Below are 26,636 nucleotides of genomic sequence, written 5' to 3' on the forward strand. Positions count from 1 at the left end.
GAGTAACTCAGCGGGACAGGCAGCTTCTCTGGAGAGATGGAATGGGTGACGTTTCGGGTCGAGACCCTTCTTCTGAAGAAGGAATGGGTGACGTTTTGGGTTGAGATCCTTCTTCTGAAGTAGGGTCTCGACCCGAAATGTCACCCATCCTTTCTCTCCAGAGATGCCGCCTGTCCCGCTGAGTTACTCCAGCTTTTTGCGTCTACCTTGATCACTTTGTTGATCGGATCATGGTGTTGAAGGGTCACACCACATGGAAGTTCTCGGAGTTTTGCGATCTACTGTGGCCGGATTGTCCTGAGACCCACCATCATTAGCCCCTGAGAAAAGAGGATTCTCATTTGGGCGGCACGGTGGCACAGCAGTAGAGTTGCTGCCTTACAGTGTTTGCAGCGTCGGAGACCCGGGTTCGATCCCGACTACGGGCGCTGTCTGTACGGAGTTTGTACGTTCTCCCCGTGACCACGTAGGTTTTCTCCGAGATCTTCGGTTTCCTCCCACACTCCAAAGACGTGCGGGTCTGTAGGTTAATTGGCTGGGTATCAGTGTAAATTGTCCCTGGTGTGTGTGTGTAGGATGATGTTAATGTGTGGGGATCGCTGGTCGCGCTGTATCTCTAAAATAAAATAAACTAAACTACCAGAAACCGTCAAGACTAGTTTGTTGACAGGATCCAGGAGATTAGAGTTTAGAGTTTAGTGAGATACAGTGTGGAAACAGGCCCTTTGCCCCAGCGAGTCTGCGCCGACCAGCGATCCCCGCACACTCACACTATCCTACACACATTAGGGACAATTTAAAATGTTTACCAAGCCACTGGCACTGAAAGGCAGCAACTCTACCGCTGCGCCAATGTGCCATCACTTATCCATGTTCTCCAAAGATGCTGCCTGACCCACTGAGTTGCTGCAGTACTTTAACAATAATAATAATAATAATAAGAAGAAGAATAATAACTTTATTTATATAGCGCTTTTCATGCAATTGAATGCAGCCCAAAGTGCTTTCCACAAAATCAAACACAGGTCTCAACAAAAATACAATTTAAAACAGTAAAGACATTGGCTGTTAATAGCATACAAAGCACAAATTTATATAAAAATGTAAAGTGTAAAATGTAATATTGAGAATGTGAAAAGACAAACGAAGTAAAGTCTGTTAATAGCTTGATTAAAAATATATGTTTTTAACTGGCGTTTAAAGATGTCAACTGAGTGGGCGTCTCTCATGGCCCTGGGTCGGGCTATGATTATGGTACCTGTTATTGCACTGTTAGGTTTCAGTTCAGCATACAAACGCTGAGACGGTCATGGGATATCTCCAGGTTTATCATAAGGTCATAAGTGATGGGAGTATCAAGGTTTACTAGGTTAATTCCCGGAATGGCGGGACTGTCATATGTTGAAAGACTGGAGCCACTCGGCTTGAGTTTAGACTAGACTGGAATTTAGAAGGATGAGAGGGGATCTTATCGAAACATATAAGATAATTAAGGGGTTGTACACATTAGAGGCAGGAAACATGTTCCCAATGTTGGGGGAGTCCAGAACCAGGGGCCATAGTTTAAGAATAAGGGGTAGGCCATTTAGAATGGAGATGAGGAAAAACTTTTTCAGTCAGAGAAAGTAAATCTGTGGAATTCACTGCCTCAGAAGGCAGTGGAGGCCAATTCCCTGAATGTATTCAAGAGGGAGCTAGATAGCTCTTAAAGATAGCGGGAACGGGGTACTGATTGAGAATGATCAGCCATGATCACATTGAATGATGGTGCTGGCTCGAAGGGCCGAATGGCCTACTCCTTCACCTATTGTCTATTGTCTATTGTCTATTGTCTGATCTATCTCTCCCTCCAAATCCCATTCTCCTGTCTTCTCCCCATAGCCTCTGCCACCTTTGCACATACTCTGGGCAAGCATTCACTCTACACTGGACTGGGTCACGCTTCCAACAATGACTTCCCTCAGGCTTATGACTCCCAATTTACAGTTTTATTACAGTTTTTGAATGGAGAGATGCAGCATGCAAACAGGCCCTTTGGCCCGTCGAGTCCATGTTGACCATCAACCACCCATTTAGCTTTGGGCTGAAGAAGTGTCCCAACTCAAATGTCACCCATCCTTTTTCTTCAGTGATGCTGCCTGACCCATTGAGTTACAGCAGCAGATAGCCGTGCGGCATCAACATGAAGAATATCTGCAGAGGTGGGGTTGTGATAATTGACTTCCAACATCCACAACTATTATGGTGAGGTGGAGTCCAGCCATTAGAGTGCTTTGCGACACTGTTACCCAAAGGAGATCGGGAGCTGATTCACCACAAATGAAGTGTCTTTTTTCAAAAAGGGTAACATACCTCCTCCCAATAACCCCTGACACCCGTACCAGTGAAGAATCTATCCACCCCTCCCTTTAAAGAACATCCACCGACTTGGCCTCAACAGCCTTCTGTGACAATGAATTCCACAGATTCACCACCCTCTGACTAAAGAAATTCCTCCTCATCCCCTCCCCAAAGAAGAGACTCTGGTGCGAGACTCTCCCACGAATCCCCGCCACCCCAGATTCCTTCCCTGGACTACCCAAGGATGGCCAAAGCCACCAGCTCCCAGTGCTGACGGTATAGATATCTCCAGTGGTCCAAATGTAACATTAGGACCAGGTCACATGTTCAAGAGACACACAGGGATCCAAACCCACCTGCTAAACAAGCACCTTCCATCCCTGTAACTGGTAAACACCAGAGCTGGATAAAACGTACAATCAGCACAGTTTTTGTTGGACGGGGTTATTTTTAACAATGCGGGACAAGGTCACTTGAGCGGGCTTCTCGATGCCTGATTAGTGTGTTTTGTTACAGCAGAAGCCGTGACATTCATTGTTCTCCACCCGAACCAAGCTGCAGGGAAACGTCACGCCAACAGGAAGCTCGCAGGAGCTGCTGTTTAAGAGCCTGTTTCTCCCTCACTGCCCCTCTGTGACTAAGATGCTTCCTGGCTTCTCATAGTGACTGATGCTGACCTCCGTTCTATTTGGAGTGACGGACTGGATCCAGGCCAGTCGTTGACGGGCAGTTGCTCCAACCCGCACGTTTCAATTCTTCACCCAGCTTCTTGTTCATTAATTGTGTCTCCGTGCTGACCAACAACCTGAGGTGCAACATCAGAGCCATCGAAATCTGCCTGGAATAGAAGAAGCTGACCCAAAACGTCACCAGTTGGAAGAAGGGTCCCAACCTGAGAGGTTGCCTGTCTATTGATTTCCAATTTAATTTTTAATGTACTTTATATTATAAATTTTGAGATACAGCATGGAAACAGGCCTTTCCACCCACCGTCCACACCGAGCGTCAATCTCCTGTTCACACTAGTTCTATGTTATCCCACTTTCTCAAACACTCCCTTCACAATAGGGGCAATTTACAGAGGCCAATTAACCTACAAATCTACACGTTTAGAGATTAGTTTAGTTTAGTTTAGAGATACAGTGCAGAAACAGGCCCTTTCGGCCCACCGGGTCCACGCCGACCAGCGATCCCCGCACATTAACACTATCCTATACCCACTAGGGACACTTTTACATTTACCAAGCCAATCAACCTGCAAATCTGTACGTCTTTGGAGTGTGGGAGGAAACTGAAGATCTCGGAGAAAACCCACGCAGGTCAAGGGGAGAACGTACAAACTCTGTAGTCGGGACCGAACCCAGGTCTCTGGCGCTGCATTCGCTGTAAGGCAGTAACTCTACTGCTCAATTTGCCTTTCACAAATGGATGCCTTCTGACTTCCTACCCTATCTGTGCCAAATGCAACAATAACAGGTAAATAAGAAATCAATGATCAATTATTGCATCATCTCCTGGTGCACTATCCCACCAGACTGGGTTAGTACAGGCACCAAAGTAAATAAAGTAACCATGGTGGTGTAAGGTCTGCAGTGGGTGGGTGGGTGGGTGGGTGGGTCGGGTTGTGGTTAGGGTTGTGCAGGGTGAGGCAATGGGAGTCACTATGATGGTCACACAAGGGACGAGGAGTTGATGTAGCCATGTTCCCCTGTGATGTGTAGGAAGGAACTGCAGATGCTGGTTTAAGCCGAAGAGAGACACAAAAATGCCGGAGTAACTCAGTGGGCCAGACAGCATCTCGGGAGAAAAGGAATAGGCGACGTTTCGGGTCAAGACCCTGAAGAAGCCCGAAGAAGAGTCTCGACCCGAGACGTCACCTATTCCTTTCCTCCAGAGATGCTGTCTGGCCCGCTGAGTTACTCCGGCTTATTTGTGCCTTTCCCTCTGTGATGTGACGTTTCCTCTCAATCAGTAGCAGACGGAGCACCCTGGGGATGTGTTGACGTGACCGCAGTGTGGCAACCACGCCAGCCACGCTGCTTTACAACAATGAGGAGAAGCATCAACATCCCCACCCCCATCCCTTGGGGTCTCTTCCCATTCTGAAAGAGCTCTCATTCACAGTAGAGAAAAAAAAACGAGCCAAGGTTTACAATGCTCCGAAGCTGTTGAATGAACACTTAACCCATTTGGGAAGAATTCCATTGTCTATGATGTGAATGGAGACAAGGATCTTTACATTCATAATCTGGATGGTCCCCCGTGACATTGCTCACATACCCGGCACGTTCTCACAACCAATTATGTCCATGGGTGTTGCCACATTCAATGTAGATGGGCTACAAGCCCGGGTGTGACTGTTCAAAGAGGTGTAGGAGGTGCATGGATCAACTCTCCAATCTAAAATAAACCTTCGGTGGTGGGAAACAGTTTAGAAATAATAATCATGAAACAAAGTTCACCGGCTCGCTTCCGCTCTGAGCTAAAATAGATGAGCAGGCATCCATTTGTGAAAGGAAAATTGTGCTTCGCTAACCTTCAGTTGAATTTTTTAGTTTCGAGACACAGCATGGAAATAGACCGTTCGGCCCACCTACACACACTAGTGACAATTTACAACTCTACCGAAGGCAATTAACCCACAAACCTGTATGGCTTTTATTCACAAAATGCTGGAGTAACTCAGCAGGTCAGTCAGCATCTCAGGAGAGAAGGAATGGGTGATGTTTCGGGTCGAGACCCTTCTTCAGACTGATCACACCTGTACGTCTTTGGTGTGTGTGGGAGGAAACCGGAGCACCTAGAGACAAACCAACGCACAAACCCTGTGCAGACAGCACCCACAGTCAGGATCGAACCAGGGCCTCTGCTGCTGTACAGCAGCAACCCTACCGCTGCGCCACCGTGCCGCCCCAATGAACCTGACTGAATTTTTTGAAGATGTAATAAAGAAGGTTGATGAATGGAATGCAGTCGGTGTCATCTTTGGAATTTTTGGAAAGCTTCTGAGAAATCCCATGCTGAAAGGCTGGTTGGACAAGCTGTCTAATGGCATCCCAAGGATTGTGCTTGCATGGGTTTTAAAAGCTGGCTTCAGAGAGAGTAGGGATTTGTGGAAGCCGATGATTCTCAGACTGGGGTGTAGCTGACAGCACCTTTGAAACCCAGTCATTGACAGGACAAGGTTCTTTTGTTACATAAATGCCAGCTCACATACCCATATTCAAGTAATTCCTCAATAACTAGTGGAAGGCATCCTATCCAGATACATTGTTTGGCAGCAGCTCTGCCCAAGACTGCAAACAATTGCAGAGAATTATAGTAGCCCAGTCCATCACTCAGAGCAGTATGAACATTGAATTATAGGGGACTTCTATAAACATAAATAGAAGGGTCCCGACCAGAAATATCACCAATCCTTTTTCTCCAGATATACTGCCTGATGCCTGAGTAAGTCCAGAGTTACTCCTGCACTTTATGTCTATCTTGGTGGTCTGAAGGGCCTGTTTCAGCGCTGTATCTTTTAACTAAACTAAACCTGCTTTGCCATTCAATAAGATCATGACCAATCTAGTTGTAACCTCCAGAAACCTTTTTGCCACTTTATTAAGAATCTATTTGTACCGAGCATTGTGTACCTTAGATGTGGTTTCACCATTGTCCTATATAACTGAAGCATAATATTGTGTAGGAAGGAACTGCAGATGCTTGGTTTAAACCGAAGATGGACACTAAAAGCTGGGGTAACTCAGCGGGTCAGTCAGCATCTCTGGAGAGAAGGAATATATGACGTTTCGGGTCGAGACCCTTCCTCAGACCGAGTCAGGGGAGTCTCAGACAGTGAGACTCAACAAGACGACTTTGAAGCAGGCATGAGTCTCGTTGTCTGTACTCATTTTCACCTCAAGTCAGGTTTATTTGTCACATCCACATACACGATGTGCAGTGAAATGAAAGTGAGCACGGAGCTAACAATGGCCTGTTTCCTTTATCATCATCACTTTTTTGCATATTTTTCATTCACTTGTTCTGTATCTCTCTACATCACTGTCTATACCTCCCGTTTCCCTTTCCCCTGACTCTCAGTCTGAAGAAGGGTCTCGACCCGAAACGTCACCTATTCCTTCTCTCCAGAGATGCTGCCTGACCCGTTGAGTTACTCCAGCATTTTGTGTCTATCATGGCTTATAGGCCCCTGTTGCTCCTCACCCCAGAGTCATGGGTTAAGGGGCCAACACTTGTAAATTTAGAGTTTCTATGTTTGGTTGAAGATTTCAGCAGGGATGAAAATGGAGGGTCAAAAAACACGTAACTAGAGGCCGGTTAACTTAACATTTGTCAGCAGAAAACATTGGAAGCTGATATAGAGTCATAGTGATAAAATGTGGAAACAGGCCCTTCGGCCCAACTTGCCCACACTGGCCAATGTGTCCCAGCTACACTAAACTCACCTGCCAGTCCTTGGCCCATATCCCTCCAAACCTGTCCTATCCATGTACCTGTCTAACTGTTTCTTAAACTTTGGGATAGTCCCAGCCTCAACTACCTCCTCTGGCAGCTCCTGCCATACACCCACCACCCTTTGTATGAAAAAGTTACCCCTCAGATGCCCATAAAACCTTTCCCCCTTCACCTTAAACCTATGTCCTCTGGTCCTCGATTCACCTAACCTGGGCAAGAGACTCTGTGCATCCGCCCGATCTATTCTTCTCATGATTTTATATAGCTCCAGATGACCACCCCTGTGGATTGGGTGATGTTTCGTGTCAAGTCTGAAGAAGGGTCTCAACCCAAAATGTCACCCATTCTTTCTATCCCGAGATGCTGCCTGGCCTGCAGAGTTACTCCAGCGTTGTGTGATTGAAACCTGCATGCTTCTTCTGCATCTTGTTAATGTATCCAGACATGGAATGTGAGCTGTCAATGACCGTAACTTGCCTGGACTTTGCTCAGTCCCTGAGCACTGCTCTGATCACAACCTTATCTATTGTTTCAGTTCCTTTCACTGTGTCATTTCCCTATGATTTGTGCTGTGTCCAGGACCCAGTAACAACAGATGTGCTTATCATTCTCCAGGCTTCCTCTGGGCAAGGTGTGTTTGTGTCTGACGTGCTCTTTAATCATTCTCCTGAGCTCTGGGAGCTTGGACTTTGGCCATTTCTCGTTTCCTCTCCTTCCTGCGCGTGAACCTGGAACAGGCATTGCTCGTCCATTCATTGAAGTGACCGTCCTTCTGAATGCAACAGAGGTTCTGGTCGGCAACCCGAACACCCAGGAACGAACGCGTGTCCACAAAGACTGGTGGACACTTGCCCGGTCCATCACTGGGTACCGACCTTCCCACCAACGAAGGGATCTACAAGAGGCACTGCCTCAAAAAGGCAGCATCATCAGAGACCCACACCACCCTGGCCACGCTCTCATTTCACTCCTGCCATCAGGAAGGAAGTACAGGAGCCTGATAACCGTGACCTCCAGGTTTAGGAACAACCTCTTCCCAACAACCATCAGGCTATTGAACTCTACAAACACCAACTAAACTGTAGGTATTTATTCACAAAATGCTGGAGTAACTCAGCAGGTCAGGCAGCATCTCAGGAGAGAAGGAATGGGTGAGGTTTAGGGTCAAGACCCTTCTTCAAACTGAGCATCAGGGGAGAGGGAGAGACTGTCTCAGTACACATGACAACTAAACACATTTTTACTCTCTTAACTTTAAATCTAGCCCATCTGCTTCACCGCGATATATCCTCTCTTACAAAGTAAAGTAAAGAACTTGCATTTATTTCTCCTTTCACAAGTTCAGTGTCCTCATGAGGTCGGTGATTGACTGGGTCTAGGCCACACGATGCAAGCATTTATGCACATCAGTCTCCCACATGAACCAATAAAACACAAATGGTATGCTTCAGTAGAGTCACAGATTCATACAGTGTGGAATCTGGCCCTTCGGCCCAACTTGTCCATGCCAGCCAAAATGCCCATCTAAGATACATTCCTTTTGCCCACATTTGGCCCATGACCCTCTGAACCTTTCCGATCCACATGGTGACTTTTTAAATGCTTTTATAGTACCTGCCTCAACTGCTTCCTCTAGCAACTTGTTCCAAATATCCACCATCCTTTGAGTGAAGAAGTTGCCTCTCAGGTTCCTGTTAAATCTTTCCCCTCTCCCCTTAAATTGATGTCCCCTGGTTCTTGGTTGCTCTACCCTGCGTAAAAGACTGCGTATTCACCCTACCAATCTCCTCATGAAATACCTCATGAGGAGAACTCTTGTTCAGGTAGCACAAGAGAGAGAATGTAACTGAAACGGAAATAGGGAAAACAAGGAACTGCAAGTGCTAGTTTACAAAAGAAGCCCCAAACTGCTGGAGTAACTCAGCAGATCAGGCACCATCTCTGGAGAACATTGATAGACGATGCCACAGGTCGGGTCCCCTCTTCAGACTGAATCTGGGGGGAGGGGAGAATTTCCTCTTTTCCCCTCCCACTTACCTTCAGTCTGAAGTAGTTATACCTAGAATAAATACTGAGTTTGAAGAAGGGTCGTGACCTGCAATGTCACGGATCCATGTTTTGCCGAGATGTTGCCTGACCTGCTGAGTTGCTGCAGCACTTTGTGTTCTATACAAGATTCCAGCATCTCCAGTTCCTCGTGTCTCGAGACATTGACCTGGACATCAGAGAGAACTCCACTGCCCTCCTTTTTAGCATCTTCTCATATTCACCTGTGAGAGAAACACGAGGACCATGGAGATGGTATCGAGCCTCGGAAAGATTAATAAGGGGTGGAAACTACATGTATATTTCTGTTCGAGACCCTTCTTCAGACTGAGAGTCAGGGGAAAGGGTAACAAATAGCATTCCCCCCTCCCCTGACTCTCAGTCTGAAGAAGGGTCTTGACCCAAACCGTCACTTATTCCTTCTCTCCAGAGACGCTGCCTGTCCCGCTGAGTTACTGCAGCTTTTTGTGTCTATCTTCAGTTTAAACCGGCATCTGCAGTTCCTTCCTAAGCATGTATATCTCTGTTTTAGTTTGCAGATGCATCATAGAAATAGGCCCTTCGGTCCACCGAGTCCATGCTGACTATCGATCGCCTGTTCACTGGTTCTGTTATCCCACTTTCTCATCCACTCCTCACACACCAGGGGCAATTTACAGACTCCAATTAACCTACAAACCCACACATCTCTGGGATGTGGGAGGAAACCGGAGCACGCTGAGGAAACATGCGCGTTCACAGGGAGAACGTTCAAACTCCACGCAGGAGGCCTCTGAGATCAGGATTAAACCTGGGTCTCCGGTGCTGAGAGGTAGTGGTATTCCACTGGACACGCAACCATTTAAGGTTTTGTGGCCAGATTCTGCTCGATTTCATTCACTTTTTTTAGATTTTTTTTTAGATTTAGAGATAAAGCGCGGAAACAGGCCTTTCGGCCCACCGGGTCCGTGCCGCCCAGCGATCCCCGCACATTAACATTATCCTACACACACTAGGAACAATTTTTACATTTACCCAGTCAATTAACCTGGCTTTGGAGTGTGGGAGGAAACCGAAGATCTCGGAGAAAACCCACGCAGGTCACCGGGAGAACGTACAAACTCCGTACAGACGGCGCCCGTAGTCAGGATCGAACCTGAGTCTCCGGCGCTGCATTCGCTGTAAGGCAGCAACTCTACCGTTGCACCACCGTGCCGTGACTTTGTTTATACATGCAGGAAACATTGGAGGATAAGGCTGAACTAGTCTCATCCAGCTCACTGGACTATTGGTGAGTGAAAGCTGCAAGGTTATCCTGATACAGGATGCCACGCATGCATTTTCACAGATACCATACTTATAGTTTAGTTTAACTCAGTTTAGAGGTACACCTAGGAAACAGACCCTTTGGCCCGCCCAGTCGGCACTGATCAGCGATCACCCCGTACTCTAACACTATCCTACACACACTAGGGACAATTTACAATTTTACCAAAGTCAATTAATCTACAAAACCTGTATGTCTTTGGAGTGTGGGAGGAAACCAAAGATCTCGGAGAAACCCCATGCAGGTCACGGGGAGAACGTACAAACTCCGTACAAACAGCACCCGTAGTCAGGATCGAACCAGGCAGCAATTCTACCGCTGCGTCACTGTGCCGCCATTGTGTATCACCCTTTTGTACCTGGTGTACCTAGGAAAATAACTGCAGATGCCGGTACAAATCGAAGGTATCACAAAATGCTGGAGTAACTCAGCAGGTCAGGCAGCATCTTGGAGAGAAGGAATGGGTGACGTTTCGGGTCGAGTCCCTTCTTCAGACTGATGTGAAGAAGGGTCTCGACCTGAAACGTCACCCATTCCTTCTCTCCAAGATGCTGCCTGACCTGCTGAGTTACTCCAGAATTTAGTGATACCCTTTGTGATACCTGATCCATTAGAGGTTTGTTGTTGAACTAATTGCCTGGTATTTCTTCTGGAGGCAGTTGCTGCAAAACTCTCCGCAGATGTCTTTCAGTTTGGCAGTCAGAGGTCTTTTGGATTACTTCCCCAAAATCTTTTCCTATCTTGTTTTGGTCATTGTTTTGGAAGCTGCAATCAGCAATGTTTGTTTTGGTCACGCTCTGTCCAAATTAATCCAACATGATTGGGATTACGAACACAAGACAAACTAATGTGAACCAGCATAGATCACCTGGGATACCACAAGGCAGCATTGGACTCTTGCCTGTAGAACACAGTGTGGTGCACTAACGATTTCACAGTGTAACTTGACCAAAATGAGAAATGGACACAGGCCTGGATAGAGTGGATGCGGAGAGAATGTTTCCACTAGTGGGAGAGTCTCGGACCAGAGGTCACAGCCTGAGAATTAAAGGACGTCCCTTTAAGGAGGAATTGCTATAGCTGGAGGGTGGTGAAACTGTGGATTTCTTTGCCACAGAAGGCTGTGGAGGCCGTCAATGGATATTTTTAAGGCAGAGATAGATGGATTCTTGATTAGTGCGGGTGTCAGGGGGTAGGGGGAGAAAGTTTGACCAGATCACACAATGAAAACTATCTATTGCCTCATGATTTTATACACCTCTATAAGATCACCTCACCTCCTGCGGTCCAAGGAATAATGTAGGTTTAATAAGCAAAGTTCAGCTGTAGTATCCCAACTTCTATCCTTAGTATCCTGACTGATGAAGGACAATGTACCAAAAGCCTTCTTTCCAATTTTGAATAAGGTCAAGAGAAACAAATGACTGAACATTTCCTGTTGTGTTTCAGGCACAAATGAATAACATATTCCAAAATAACTCACTTTAATCTCTTTGTTATGCTATATTTAAACCATCCAAACACCTTGATGAGATTCAAGTGCGTAATCCCTCTGTTCATTGTGCGACTGGCCAAACGTTCTAATTGAGCAGTGGTGAACTGGAGTCATGTCTTGGATTCGGAGTGGTGACGATTCTCTGGTCACCACCAGGTGCAACGTGAGGGAAACTGGTTCTCACGAAAACTGTGGACTCACTGAGAAACTTGTATTTGATCTTCAGGAAATAGGTTTCAAGCTTTCAAGGTTTCAAGGTCAGTTTATTGTCACATGTACCAATTAAAGTACAGTGAAATTCAAATTACCACACAGCCACACTAAAGAAAAGCAGCAAGACACATCTATATACCAAAACTCTCGTTTGTTTGTTCGTTTGTTCCTGAACTACAGCTAAAACGGTCCACGATAGCACGACAATTGTAGGCCCACCTTACTCACCATCATCCCTTTGGTGCTAATGGAAGAAGTTTCATTGAAATCGGTGTTATATTTTTAAAGTTATTCACATTTTAAAGTTTAAATCTATCGCCTAGGGAGGGAGGGGGGAGGGAGGGAGGGGGGAGGATAAGGGGGGTAGTGGGGGATGGTGGGGGAGGGGAAAGGGGGAGGGGAGGGGGACGGGAGGGGAGGTAGAGGGGGAGGGAGGGGGAGGATGGGGCGGAGGGGAGGGGAGGTGAGGGGAGTGGGTGCTACACTAATGCAGAAGAGGTTTGGGGCCAACTTGGTCTAATAATTACATAAACGTTAACATAAACATCCACCACAGCAGATTTCCCACATTCCTCACTGTGATGGAAGGCAATAAAGTCCAAACTTCTTCCTCTTTTATTCTCCCGCCTCGCGGCCGTTGAACCATCCGCAGTTGGGGCGGTCGAAGCTCCTGCGGCTTGGAGCTCCCAAAGTCGGTCTCGGACCTGAGACCGCAAGCTTTGTGATGTTAAAGTCCGCAAGCACCTGCGGTGAAGTTCTCGAAGTCGGTCTCCAGCAAAGGCCGCCAACTCCTCGATGTTAGGCCGCAGTGCAGATGGAGATACGATACGGAAAACAAAAATCGCATCTCCATCGTCGTAAGAGATTAGAAAAAGTTCCTGTTCTAAGGCAAGAGTCAGCAATTCCCGGAATGAATGGAATTTTCCAAAAGAATCGTGAAATTCTTTACATCCTGCCTGTGTTGTCATTAAGGTTGATTTTCTCCACGTCAAGTCAAGTCAAGTTTATTTGTCACATACACATACACGATGTGCAGTGAAATGAAAGTGGCAATGCCTGCGGATTGTGCACAAAAATTACAAAAAAATTAGTTAGAATAGGTATGGGTTGACGTTAGGTTGCACAACAGTGGCACAGTGGCGCAGCGGTAGAGTTGCTGCCTTACACCACCAGAGACCCTGGTTTGATCCTGACTTGAGGTTCCATCTGTAGGGAGTTTGTGTGTTCTCCCTGTGACCACATGGGGTTTTTTCCGGGTGCTCCGGTTTTTCCCACACTCCAAAGACATACAGGTTTCTAGGTTAATTGGCTTCAGTATAATTGTAAATTGTGCCTGGTGTACAGGATGGTCCCTGGTGTACATGATTGTCCCTGGTGTACAGGATGGTCCCTGGTGTACAGGATGGTCCCTGGTGTACAGTGATCACTGGTCGGCACGAAGGGCCTGTTTCCGCGCTGTATCTCTAAAGTCCAAAGTAAAATTTTAAATTTCAGTGGACATAATTACATGTTTCTTGCAAATAATTGAGAAAGACATCATCTTGGCGGTCCATGGTGGCGTGACTGAAAATGGCAAAAACTGGGAGGGGGACTAAAAAGTAAAAGTAGAAGGGAAAGATCTAACAGGAACCCGAGGGGCTAGTGTACTCACCCAGAGGGAGGTGGGTACATGGGCAGCCAGAGGAGGTCAATGAACCATTGAAGTGGAAACCTGAGACCTTGGTGGAGCAGACAGACTGAAGTTCCGATGGTGACTATTAGCGTTGAAGGAAAGAGTGCAATGCACTTTCAGGTGGTTAATATGTTTGTTGTGTTCAACAGAGACAACCATTATCCAAATCACGTGTAGGAAAAAATCTGCAGATGCTGGTTTAAATCGAACGTAGACACAAAATGCTGGAGTAATGGGCCTGTCCCACTTAAGCAATTGTTTAGGCGACTGCCGGCGACTGTCAAAGTCATAGCAGGTCGCCAAAATTTTCTTTTACCCTACGGCAATGACCACGACAATGCCGAGTCAGGTCGAGATTACACCGTCTTCGGAAACATCGCAAAATTCCCACGCTGACAATGCTTCTCCGGTGTCCTAATTTTCGCTGAAATCACTGACAAGTCGGTAATTACTCGAGAGTTTTGAAATATAACATCTTGCCCGGGTTATTTGAAAACCAAGCTTCACGGTAACAAGGTATAAACTGGATTGACTTCCAGTTTACTAATAGCAGTATAATGAAATTTAATTTTAAAAGTGGTTAAATGAATTTTTGTGCGGAGTGTGGGCATTCTTTGAAAATGTACGGGAGATGCATATCTGGTTTCTGGGTTGCATATCTGGGTTGGGAGCCCACTTTAAATGTAATCGCTGATGGCCATAAACATCGCAAAAATTCCCGCGCTTACCTGACCGTCAAACTGTCAATATAACAATATAACAATATAACAACTACAGCATGGAAACAGGCCTGTCCGGCCCTACCAGTCCACGCTGACCATTCTCCCTGACCTAGTCTCATCTACCTGCACTCAGACCATAACCCTCTAATCCCCTCCTATCCATATACCTATCCAATTTACTCTTATATAATAAAATCGAGCCAGCCTCCACCACTTCCACCGGAAGCCCATTCCATACAGCCACCACCCTCTGAGTAAAGAAGTTACCCCTCATGTTACCCCTAAACCTTTGTCCCTCAATTCTGAAGCTATGTCCCCTTGTTGGAATCTTCCCCACTCTCAAAGTGAAAAGCCTACCCACGTCAACTCTGTCCGTCCCTCTCAAAATTTAAAAAACCTCTATCAAGTCCCCCCTCAACCTTCTACGCTCCAAAGAATAAAGACCCAACCTGTTCAACCTCTCTTTGTAGCCTAAGTGCTGAAACCCAGGCAACATTCTAGTAAATCTCCTCTGTACCCTCTCCATTTTGTCGACATCCTTCCTATAATTTGGCGACCAGAACTGCACACCATACTCCAGATTCGCCCTCACCAATGCCCTGTACAATTTTAACATTACATCCCAACTTCTATACTCGATGCTCTGATTTATAAAGGCAAGCATACCAAACGCCTTCTTCACCACCCTATCCACATGAGATTCCACCTTCAGGGAACAATGCACAGTTATTCCCAGATCCCTCTGTTCCACTGCATTCCTCAATTCCCTACCATTTACCCTGTACGTCCTATTTTGATTTGTCCTACCAAAATGCAGCACCTCACACTTATCAGCATTAAACTCCATCTGCCATCTTTCAGCCCACCCTTCCAAAAGGCCCAAGTCTCTGTAGACTTTGAAAATCTACCTCACTATCAACTACTCCACCTATCTTAGTATCATCTGCATATTTACTAATCCAATTTGCCACACCATCATCCAGATCATTAATGTAAATGACAAACAACAGTGGACCCAACACAGATCCTTGGGGTACTCCACTAGACACTGGCCTCCAACCTGACATACAATTGTCAACCGTTACCCTCTGGTATCTCCCATTCAGCCATTGTTGAATCCATCTTGCAACCTCACTATTAATACCCAACGATTTAACCTTCTTAATCAACCTTCCATGTGGAACCTTGTCAAATGCCTTACTGAAGTCCATATAGACAACATCCACAGCCTTGTCCTTATCAATTTCCCTGGTAACCTCTTCAAAAAATTCAAGAAGATTAGTCAAACATGACCTTCCAGGCACAAATCCATGTTGACTGTTTCTAATCAGGCCTTGATTATCCAAATAATTATATATATTGTCCCTAAGTATCTTTTCCATTAATTTTCCCACCACAGACGTCAAACTAATAGGTCTATAATTGCTAGGTTTACTTTTAGAACCTTTTTTAAACAAGGGCACAACATGCGCAATGCGCCAATCTTCCGGCACCATCCCCGTTTCTAATGACGTTTGAAATATTTCTGTCATAGCCCCTGCTATTTCTGCACTAACTTCCCTCAATGTCCTAGGGAATATCCTATCAGGACCTGGAGACTTATCCACTTTTATATTTTTCAAAAGTGTCCGTACCTCCTCTTCTTTAATCCTCCTAATTTCCATCACTACTCTACTTGTTTCGCTTACCTCACATAATTCAATATCCTTCTCCTCGGTAAATACCGAAGAAAAGAAATTGTTTAATATCTCCCCCATTTCTTCCGGCTCAGCACATAGCTGACCACTCTGACTCTCTAATGGACCAATTTTATCCCTCACTATCCTTTTGCTATTGACATATCTATAGAACCCCTTGGGGTTTACTTTTACATTACTTGCCAAAGCAGCCTCATATCTTTTTTTCGCTTTTCTAATTTCCTTCTTAAGATTCCTTTTACATTCTTTATATTCCTCAAGAACCTCATTTACTCCCTGCCGCTTATATTTATTGTATATCTCCCTCTTTTTCCGAACCAAGTGTCCAATTTCCCTGGAAAACCACGGCTCTTTCAAATTATTATTCTTTCCTTTCCACCGAACAGGGACATAAAGACTCTGTACTCTCAAAATTTCACCTTTAAATATCCTCCATTTCTCTATTATATCCTTTTCATAAAACAAAAATTTCCATTTCACTCCTTTTAAATCCTTTCTCATCTCCTCAAAATTAGCCTTTCTCCAATCCAAAATCTCAACCCTTGGTCCAGATTTGACCTTCTCCATAATGATATTAAAACTAATGGCATTGTGATCACTAGACCCAAAGTGCTCCTCAACACATACCTCCGTCAACTGTCGCCTCCAATCTACCTGTCAAATGTCCTGACGGTAAATAAATTGGTTAAACACAAGTATTTTATGGTATCTTCAAATGACTTTACTTAATTTAATATTACGTGCTTCTAAAAGCATCTAAGAGAACCTAGCAAACCTGGGGACAGCGTTTGCGACAGCGCCTGCAATAAGCAACGATACCTGGCGACAAGCCAGCTGTCGCCGAGAAATTTAATAACCGGTTGATCCACTACGATTCTTTGAAGACTCCTCACGATCATGCCCACGACACCCCGGTGAACTGTCGGCGACAGCCTAGTCACCGGCAGTCGCCTTAAAATCGCCTAAGTGGGACAGGACCTTAACTCAGCAGGTCAGGCAGCATCTCCGGAGAGAAGGAATGGGTGACGTTTCGGGTCTCGAACAGAAACGTCACCCATTCCTTCTCTCCAGAGATGCTACCTGACCCGATGAGTTACTCCAGCATTTTGTGTCCATCTTATCCCCATCACACTGGCATGGTTTAAGTAGCCTCCTTGAAGAGATGCAACATCTCCAATGGTTCCTGGGAGCCCCTGGCTGATGTTCACCAAAAATAGAGAAGGTGCATTCAGGTGCATTCACTGAGAACCTCTAGGTTAGGGATCTGGAGACCGCTGAGATCGCGTGGAAACGTCCAGAGAACCGAACCATCTCACAAGGCATCCACCCGGCCATTCCATCAGCTTCCTCCGACCTCGCCAATGGAAGAGTTTCCACTTCCCACATTGGCCTCATCAGTCACATCAACACTCGAGGGGAAGTAAGTCATATTATGGAGTTGTCATGTAAAATCATGAGAGGAATAGATCAGGTAGACGCAGAGTGTCTCTTGCCCAGAGTAGGGGAATCGAGAAGCAGAGGGCATGGGTTTAAGGTGAAGGGGAAAAGGTTTAATGGGAATCTGAAGTGTGACTTTTTCACACAATGGGAAGTGAACAAAAAAGTGGAAGGGGAACTAAAATGTATAACCAGAAGGAAAAGATTTACCAAGAATCTGAGGGGCAACGTTTCCACACAGAGGGTAGGCTTTCCATTGTAAATTTACCAGTGCAAGGAATGCTGTCTTATTAACATATCAGGTCACTACATAACTTGTGATATGACTAGAGCTAAATACTCTAACATCCATGGCATACTCTCCCACTCCTCGGTCGAAACTGGTCATAATACTGCAATAGATCAACAAAGGCCCCAAGAGTTTGATTGTCTCGGTCCATTGTGCTGTTTCCTGACACATTCCAAAGTAAGCCACTGGGAATGGGAACACAAGTTTACAGATGCAGATTGATCCTGTGCGTACTGAACTGCACGTGCACTCCCATCTGCTCCCTCAAACTGGATGAGCGGGATTTTTCCTTCTGCCTTCTTCCACAACTTGTACACTTGTTAAACTCTCCAAAGACAGACACAATAAGCTGGAGTAACTCAGCGGGCAGGCACATGCCAAACTCTGGAGCGAAGGAATGAGTAACGTTTCAGGCCGAGACCCTTCTTCAGACCTCTTCATCCTCTCTCACGGTTCTTACCCTCCCTCTGTGATTCCTCCTCCTCTCTGACTATACCACCACGTTTTAACCCAGACTCGCTACCTCTCTCCAGAGATGCTGCCCGTCCCGCTGAGTTACTCCAGCAAGTTTGTGTCTCTCTTTGATTTAAACCAGCATCTGCAGTTCCTTCCAACACATGTTAAACTCCCCATCTATGTTTCAGTGAAGACCCTACTCATACTGACGGTATGGGATCGGAATACTATGCTGGGCCCCTCTTTATTGTTGAATTTGATTCATTGTGTGGGAATCTCCTGAGGGAATGAGCAGATGTGGGTCAGACGGCACATTACAGTGGAGACCACAGATCAGATGAGCCATGGCCCGTCTCAACTTTCGAGGAGGTTTGAGGGGTTGATTTGGCTTAGCGATTTCTTATAGACTCATCTACATCAAACCAACTGGACTGAATAGGATGACTGCATGGACTATTTATTTACAAGTCTACTTCCAAACATTATCCAATAGTAAATCATGTATCTAACCTGAGCCAGACGACCCACAATATCAACAGCACATTCTCTTGGGTTTACAATGGCCTTAATGCAGCATGAAACTGGAGTCCCAAGAATGTTACCATTTTAGTTCATTGTTCGGTCCCCTGAAGTTACTTAAAGTAACCGAAACACAGCAATGGGCAACATTAGCCAAGATGTACGATTGCAGGGTCATCCATCATCCCTGCTGCATCTCAGAGCTAAACACTCATACAGGTAATCAAACCAGGTGTTATTATGTAACGTATGACAATCAACACTCGACTGCTCTACAGCTTTAAACCCCTGTCCCAGTTCGGCGATGTTTTTAGGCGACTACAGACGACTAGGCTGTCGCCACACGGTCGCCGGGGTGTCGCGGGCAAAGAGGAGTTTTTCTGGTCACCGCTGGATTTTGAAAATGTTAATAAAATGTTGGCGACTGTTATTTTGACGCAAATGATCGTAGCTTGACGTCTCCTGACGGGGGCGCTGTCGTAGGTTGGCGCCAGGTGACGAAGGTTGTCGCCGGTGCTGACTTCGGCGAATTCCAAGTGTGGACTTGATCTGATCACCCATCAGTGTAATGTGTCCATAAATGATGTTAGGTTTTGTATGTTTTTGCACTTGTATTCTGTTTAAAGTTTGAATTTTTAAGTTTGAAGTTTATTGAAATTTATTTAAGTTTATTACAATATTTTTGTATGCACTGTTGTATGTTCTCATCAAACTTTTACATTTTTTTGTTTGAATATCAATAAAGGAAATTCTTGACATTTTGATGGAAAATTGATGTATGGGATTAAAAGTACCATTAGCAAATTTGCAGATGATACTAAGTTGGGGGGTAGTGTGAATTGTGAGGAAGATGCAATAAGGCTGCAGAGTGACTTGGACAGGTTGTGTGAGTGGGCGGATACATGGCAGATGCAGTTTAATGTAGATAAGTGTGAGGTTATTCACTTTGGAAGTAAGAATAGAAAGGCAGATTATTATCTGAATGGTGTCAAGTTAGGAGGAGGGGGAGTTCAACGAGATTTGGGTGTCCTAGTGCATCAGTCAATGAAAGGAAGCATGCAGGTACAGCAGGCAGTGAAGAAAGCCAATGGAATGTTGGCCTTCATAACAAGAGGAGTTCCCCCACAATTAAAATGTGGATTATAGAAATGACGGAGACCTTAAACGTGGAAAGAATCAGATTTTCCCTGTTGGACAAACAGGAATTATTCATTGAAACATGGTCTCCTTTTATTGATTACTTAAAGGGTCAGAATAGTTCAGCACAGGAACCTGACTAGCACTCGGACTAAAGAATGAATGAAATGCTATACTTTGGAATGTACGAATATATCTCGAATGAAGTTTTTGTTATTTTAATAAATTTTTCCATTCTTCTTTAACTAATTTTTTCCTTATTTTTATTTATTTTTTTTGTTTTTAGTTATTTTTTCTTTTAAATTGGTTTTTGTTTTTAGTTTTCTTCTCTCTCTTTTCTTTCTTCACTTCATCTACTTCGTTAGCTTTATTTAGTTTATATAAAATAAATTTAAAAAAAAGGGGTAAAAGGTATATAATAATAATTGACAATATTATCAATTCAAAAATGTATGACTGTAAAGATGTAAACAGGTTATGTACCTATCCCCAATAAAATTTTATTTAAAAAAAAAAAAAAAAAAATTATAAAAAAAAATAAAAAAAAAAAAAAAAAAATAACAAGAGGAGTTGAGTATAGGAGCAAAGAGGTCCTTCTACAGTTGTACCGGGCCCTGGTGAGACCGCACCTGGAGTACTGTGTGCAGTTTTGGTCTCCAAATTTGAGGAAGGATATTCTTGCTATGGAGGGCGTGCAGCGTAGGTTTACTAGGTTAATTCCCGGAATGGCAGGCTGGAGCGATTGGGCTTGTATACACTGGAATTTAGAAGGATGAGGGGGGATCTTATTGAAACATATAAGATAATTAGGGGATTGGACACATTAGAGGCAGGAAACATGTTCCCAATGTTGGGGGAGTCCAGAACAAGGGGCCACAGTTTAAGAATAAGGGGTAGGCCATTTAGAACGGAGATGAGGAAGAACTTTTTCAGTCAGAGAGTGGTGAAGGTGTGGAATTCTCTGCCTCAGAAGGCAGTGGAGGCCAGTTCGTTGGATGCTTTCAAGAGAGAGCTAGATAGAGCTCTTAAGGATAGCGGAGTGAGGGGGTATGGGGAGAAGGCAGGAACGGGGTACTGATTGAGAGTGATCAGCCATGATCGCATTGAATGGCGGTGCTGGCTCGAAGGGCTGAATGGCCTACTCCTGCACCTATTGTCTATTGTCTATTGTCTATTGTCTATTGTCTATTGAAGTTATTGTATTTCAGAGCAGTTTCTCCTGGCATCACTTTCAAATAGTCACGATGCAGAATGATTGGAAACCCTACCATACACCCCCTTTTATAAGGAAAGTGGGTGAAACGTGAATTGTCTTCAGTCTTAAGGGTCGTAACTTGTCGCGGGTGGACATAGGTTGTCTTCGGTTGTCGTAGGTTGTCGCCTCTGTGGTCGTAGGTTGTCGTAGGTGTCGTCGTAGGTTGTCGTAGGTGTCGTCGTAGGTTGTCGTAGGTGTCGTCGTAGGTGTCGTCGTAGGTTGCCGCAGGTGTGGTCGCAGCTGGATGTTCTACTCGCGACGATTGGGTCGCCGGTTGTCGGTAGCTTGCCGTTGCATGGCATCGACTAGGTGGTAGGTTGTTGTAGCTTGTCGTAGGCATTGTCGTAGGGGGTTCCAGTCGCCGGTTTTTCGGCGACCTGCTACGACTGTGACAGTCACCAGCAGTCGCCTTAAAAAACGGCTAAGTGGGTCAGACCCTTTAGTCGTCTACAAAAGGCGGAAACTCCACAATGGATTAATGTGATTATTATTATTCTTATTATTCTTATTATTCTTATTATTCTTCCTCCTCCTCCTCCTTCCTCCTCCTCCCTCCTCCTCCTCCTCCTCCTCCTCCTCCTCCTCCTCCTCCTCCTCCTCCTCCTCCTCCTCCTCCTCCTCCTCCTCCTCCTCCTCCTCCTCCTCCTCCTCCTCCTCCTCCTCCTCCTTGTCCTCCTCCGTGTACATATGTGTGCGTGTGTGTGTATACATACACATGTATGTGTGGGTAGACACAAAATGCTGGAGTAGCTCAGCGGGACAGGCAGCATCTCTGGAGAGAAGAAATGGGTGATATTTCGGGTCGAGACCTTTCAGACTGATGTCAGGGGAGTGCTGTCCGAAGAAGGGTCTCGACCAGAAATGTCACCCATTCCTTCTTTCCAGAGATGCTGCCTGTCCCGCTGAGTTACTCCAGCTTTTTGTGTCTTTCTTCGACTACTTGCAAACAAATAATTTCTCTGTGACTTGTTACATGAGACAATAAAGTATTCAATTCAATTCAATTCAAGTCCATAATGTACTGAGCAGGTACAGGCAGCATCTCTGGAGAAAAGAAATAGGTGATGTTTCAGGTCGAAACCCTTCCACAGACCCGGGTCAGGTCTCGACCCAAAACGTCACCTATTCCTTTTCTCCAGAGATGATGTCTGACCCGCTGAGTTACTCCAGCTTTTTGTGTCTTTCTCAGTTTAAACCAGCATCTGCAGTTCCTTCCTACACACTGCTATTGATGTCACTGGCTCAGCATCACCTGCATGTATCCAGTTTTTAAATTATAAAAATAAACCTTATCCAGAATTAAAAATATACACAAAAACTGTGCAAAAGCTCTTCATACATTCACACTGTCCGTACATTGGGCAGTGTCATACACAGTAATGTTCGCACCTATCTTTACACAAAACAACCATCTGAAGAACGGTCTCGACCCGAAACGTCACCCACTCCCTCTCTCCAGAGATGCTGCCTGTCCCGCTGAGTTACTCCAGCATTTTGTGTCTATCTTCGGTGTAAACCAGCATCTGCAGTTCCTTCCAACACCCTTATCACTCATGTGGCCCCCGAGGGTGAAATCCTCCCCTTGTTTGAGGGGTGTCCCCAATGGACTCTGCCCCCCAATGTCCAGCAGCGGAAGGACCCTGGATTGTGGTCCTCCCCCACAGGGCCTTGGTGTTGGCTGCACCGAGCTTCAGTGCGTCCCTCAGCACGTACTCCTGCAGTGTGGAGCGGGCCAGTCGGCAACATTCCCCAACGGACAGCTCGCTCTGCTGAGGATGACAAGTTTCAGGCAGACCAAAGAGTATGATCTTCCATTCTTTACCCTGTGCTCTCTAATCGGATGCTCTACAGACGAGCATACTTCAAGAGGAGTCTCCAAAGGAACAATAGTTGCTCCAGGGAATGTCGTCATTTGGTTTTATTAGGCACAGGAATTTTTTGACAATATGGGAAATTCCTGTTTAGAAAATATTCCTTTGCCGACTGATGTCGGCCCACACTGACATCATCCGGTAAATCAGGTAACACAGGCTTTGTGAAGAATTGTTTATTTGAATATCCTACACTCAGAGGAGCTTTATATGATGAGAAATGATCAAACCTGTGTCGGGATATGATGCACGTTTTCAAAGCCAATTGGTTTCCCCTGTAGAGTGTAACACACAGGGTCATAGTTGCAATTTGAGGGTGACAAAAGGTAGAGGAAACTCAAGAGGAATTTCGAATGTGAAACAAAGGTGGTGGAGCAAGAAACATTGTAGGATTTTAGATAGGAAGTTTTGTTAACTAAGAGGATTCAAGGTTAAAAGAAATGGGCCAAGGGAATATTGTGATTAGGAAGGCAAAGGTGGTGAAGGTTGCTTCCAGTCCGAGACTGCATCGAGGCCAAGAGGAATAGATCGGGTCGATGTTGTCTGACCCGCTGAGTTACTCCAGCGTTTTGTGCCTATCTTCGGTTTAAACCAGCATCTGCTGTTTCTTCCTACACCCTCTGTGCCTGGAAATCACTGTGAGCAATTTTGGGCCCCATATCTGTGGAAGGATGTGCTGGCTCTGGAGAGGGTTCAGAGGAGGTTTACAAGAATGATCCTGGGAATTAGTTGGTTAACCTATGATGAGCGTTTGACAGCACTGGGCCTGTACTCGCTGGAGTTTAGAAGGTTGAGGGGGGGAACTCATTGAAAATTACAGAATAATGAAAGGCATAGATAGAGTGGATGTGGAAAGGATGTTTCCACTGGTGGGAGAGTCTAGGACCAGAGGTCGTAGCCTCAGAATTAAAGAGCGCTCTTTTAGAAAGGAGGTGAGGAGGAATTTCTTTAGTCAGAGGGTAGTTAATCTGTGGAACTCATTGCCACAGAGGGCTGTGGAGGCCAAGTCAGTGGATATTTTTAAGACAGAGATAGACAAATTCTTGATTAGAATGGGCGTCAAGGGTTATGGGGAGAAGGCAGAAAAATGGGAATAGGAGGCAGAGATCAGCCATGATTGAATGGCAGAGTAGACTCGATGGGCCGAATGGCCAAATTCTACTCCTATAACTTGTGAACTTGTGAAATTCTTTTGGAATTCCCTTGTTGTTTTATTGGTGACTACCTTTTATTTATAACCTTCGACCTTGCTCTTCAACAAAGAAGTGTCTTACTTTTTGTTTTTCTTTCTTTTCCTCTTTGTTTTTCATTTTAAAGATCTTGAACTGGTCACCCTCAGTTTCCCTTTACAAGTGGGACTTTTCATCTCAATCGCTTCATCTTTTCCCGATAACGTAAGCTCCCCAGTGCTGCTATCGTTAAGTTTTGATCTTTTACTGCACTCTTTCTGAACCTTTTGAGTCTCCGTACTGCGGCTCATAAACTCTGTGGGCCAAACTGCAGGCACCGTCTAAACAAGACGCAATACATACTTAAGACATGCACATCTAGTCATGTGTGTGTGTGTGTGTGTGTGTGTGTGTGTGTGTGTGTGTGTGTGTGTGTGTGTGTGTGTGTGTGTGTGTGTGATTGTGTGTGTGTGTGTGTGTGTGTGTGTGTGTTGAGTGTGTGTGTCTGTGTGTTGAGTTGTGTATGTGTGTGTGATTGTGTGTGTGTGTGTGTGTGTGTGTGTGTGTGTGTTGAGTGTGTGTGTCTGTGTGTTGAGTGTGTGTATGTGTGTGTGTGTGAGTGCGTGTATGTGTGTGTATGTGTGTGAGTGTGTGTGGTTCTTGGTTCTTGGTCCTCCAACATATTCCAAATGGAATTTAAACTGGAGGTGGCGGAGTATGGACTTAAGCAAGAAGGGCTTCTTGGAGAAGATGAGCTGCCTTAAATATAGTTGTGTCTGGTTGAGTAACTATAGTAGGGTGAAGACTATTCCATGCTTTAATTGTGCGAGGGAAGAATGAATTGCTACACACATGAATGTGTATGTGTGTGTATGTGTGTGTGTGAGTGAGTGTGTGTGTGTGAGTGTGTGTGTGTGTGTATGTGTGTGTGTGTGAGTGAGTGTGTGTGTGTGAGTGTGTGTGTGTGTGTGAGTGTGTATGTGTGTGTGCTGAGTGTGTGTGTGTGTGTGTGTGTGTGAGTGAGTGTGTGTGTGAGTGTGTGTGTGTGTGTGTGTGTGAGTGTGTATGTGTGTGTGCTGAGTGTGTGTGTGTGGGTGTGTATGTGTGTGAGTGTGTATGTGTGTGTGTTAAGTGTGTGTGTGTGTGTGAGTGTGTGTGTGTTGAGTGTGTGCTGAGTGTGTGTGCGTGTGTGTGTGTGTGTGTGTGTGTGTTGAGTGTGTGTGTGTGTGTGTGTGTGTGTTGAGTGTGTGTGTGTGTGTGTGTGTGTGTGTGTGTGTGTGTGTGTGTGTGTGTGTGTGTGTGTGTGTGTGTGTGTGTGTGTGTGTGTGTGTGTGTGTGTGTGTGTGTGTGTGTGTGTGTGTGTGTGTGTCTCGTTTATTATATTGTATACATATTCTGTTGTGCTGCTGCGTAAGAATTTCATTGTTTTATCTGGGACATATGACAATAAAACACTCTTGACTCTTGACTCTTGACTTCATGACAAAAGGAAGGTCATTAGAAAAGTAAGTGAATGTGATTGTTAGGTTTAGGTTCAGGTTTAGCTTTATTTTTGTTACATGTATTTTGTTACATGCTATTCAATCAAAATAGATAATACTATACATAAAGGCAATCAAGTTAAACTCAAGTACAATAGTCCGAGTAAAGTGGAAGATACAGAGTGCAGAATATAGTTCTTAGCATTGTAGCGCCCCAGTTCCAGAGGCAAAGCCCAATGTCCACAATGGGGTAGAGGTTAATCGTACAGTACGCTGGCTTATGGAAGGACCGTTCAGAAGCCTGATAACAGAGGGGAAGAACCTTTTCCTGAGTTTAGTGGTGTGCGCTTTAAAGCTTTTGTATCTTCTGCCTGATGGGAGTGGGGAGAAAAAGGAGTGACCGGGATGAGAGAAGTCTTTGATTATGTTGGTTGCTTTTCCAAGGCAGCTTCAAGTGTCGGTGGCCTCAACGGTGGGAAGTCCACTTTGTGCGATTGACTCGGTTAGATATGTCTGCAGTTTCTTGTGATCTTGGCAGAGCTGTTCCCAAACCAGGCTGTGATGTAACATAGACACTAAATGTTGAAGTAACTCAGCGGGACAGGCAGCATCTCTGGAGAGAAGGAATGGGTGACGTTTTGGGTCGAGATCCTTCTTCAGACAGAAGTAGGGCTTGACCTGAAATGTCACCCATCCCTTGTATCCAGAGATGCTGTATGTCCTGCTGATTAACTCCAGCATTTTGTGTCTATCTTTGGTTACTCAGTGGGACAGGCAGCATCTCTGGAGAGAAGGAATGGGTGACGTTTCGGGTCGAGACCCTTCTTCAGACAGTTCTCACACACTGTGCAGGGTTTGTCTGGAAAGGTCTTGTTAACACAAACATCAGGGTTTGTAACAGGAATTATTCCATCAGTTATTGTAAAGTCTTTAATTTGTTACCCTGTGTGCAAGAATATGTGTTGAGACATTTCTATTTGAAAGGATCTCAAACATGGTTTCTTAGCACAAGGGTGCTTTTTTAAAAGTATGCATGTTTATTTTTAACTGGAGCAGTGGTGGTTTGTTGA

This window comes from Rhinoraja longicauda, chromosome 32, assembly GCF_053455715.1.
Source record: "Rhinoraja longicauda isolate Sanriku21f chromosome 32, sRhiLon1.1, whole genome shotgun sequence".
NCBI classification, from domain to species: Eukaryota; Metazoa; Chordata; class Chondrichthyes; order Rajiformes; family Arhynchobatidae; genus Rhinoraja; species Rhinoraja longicauda.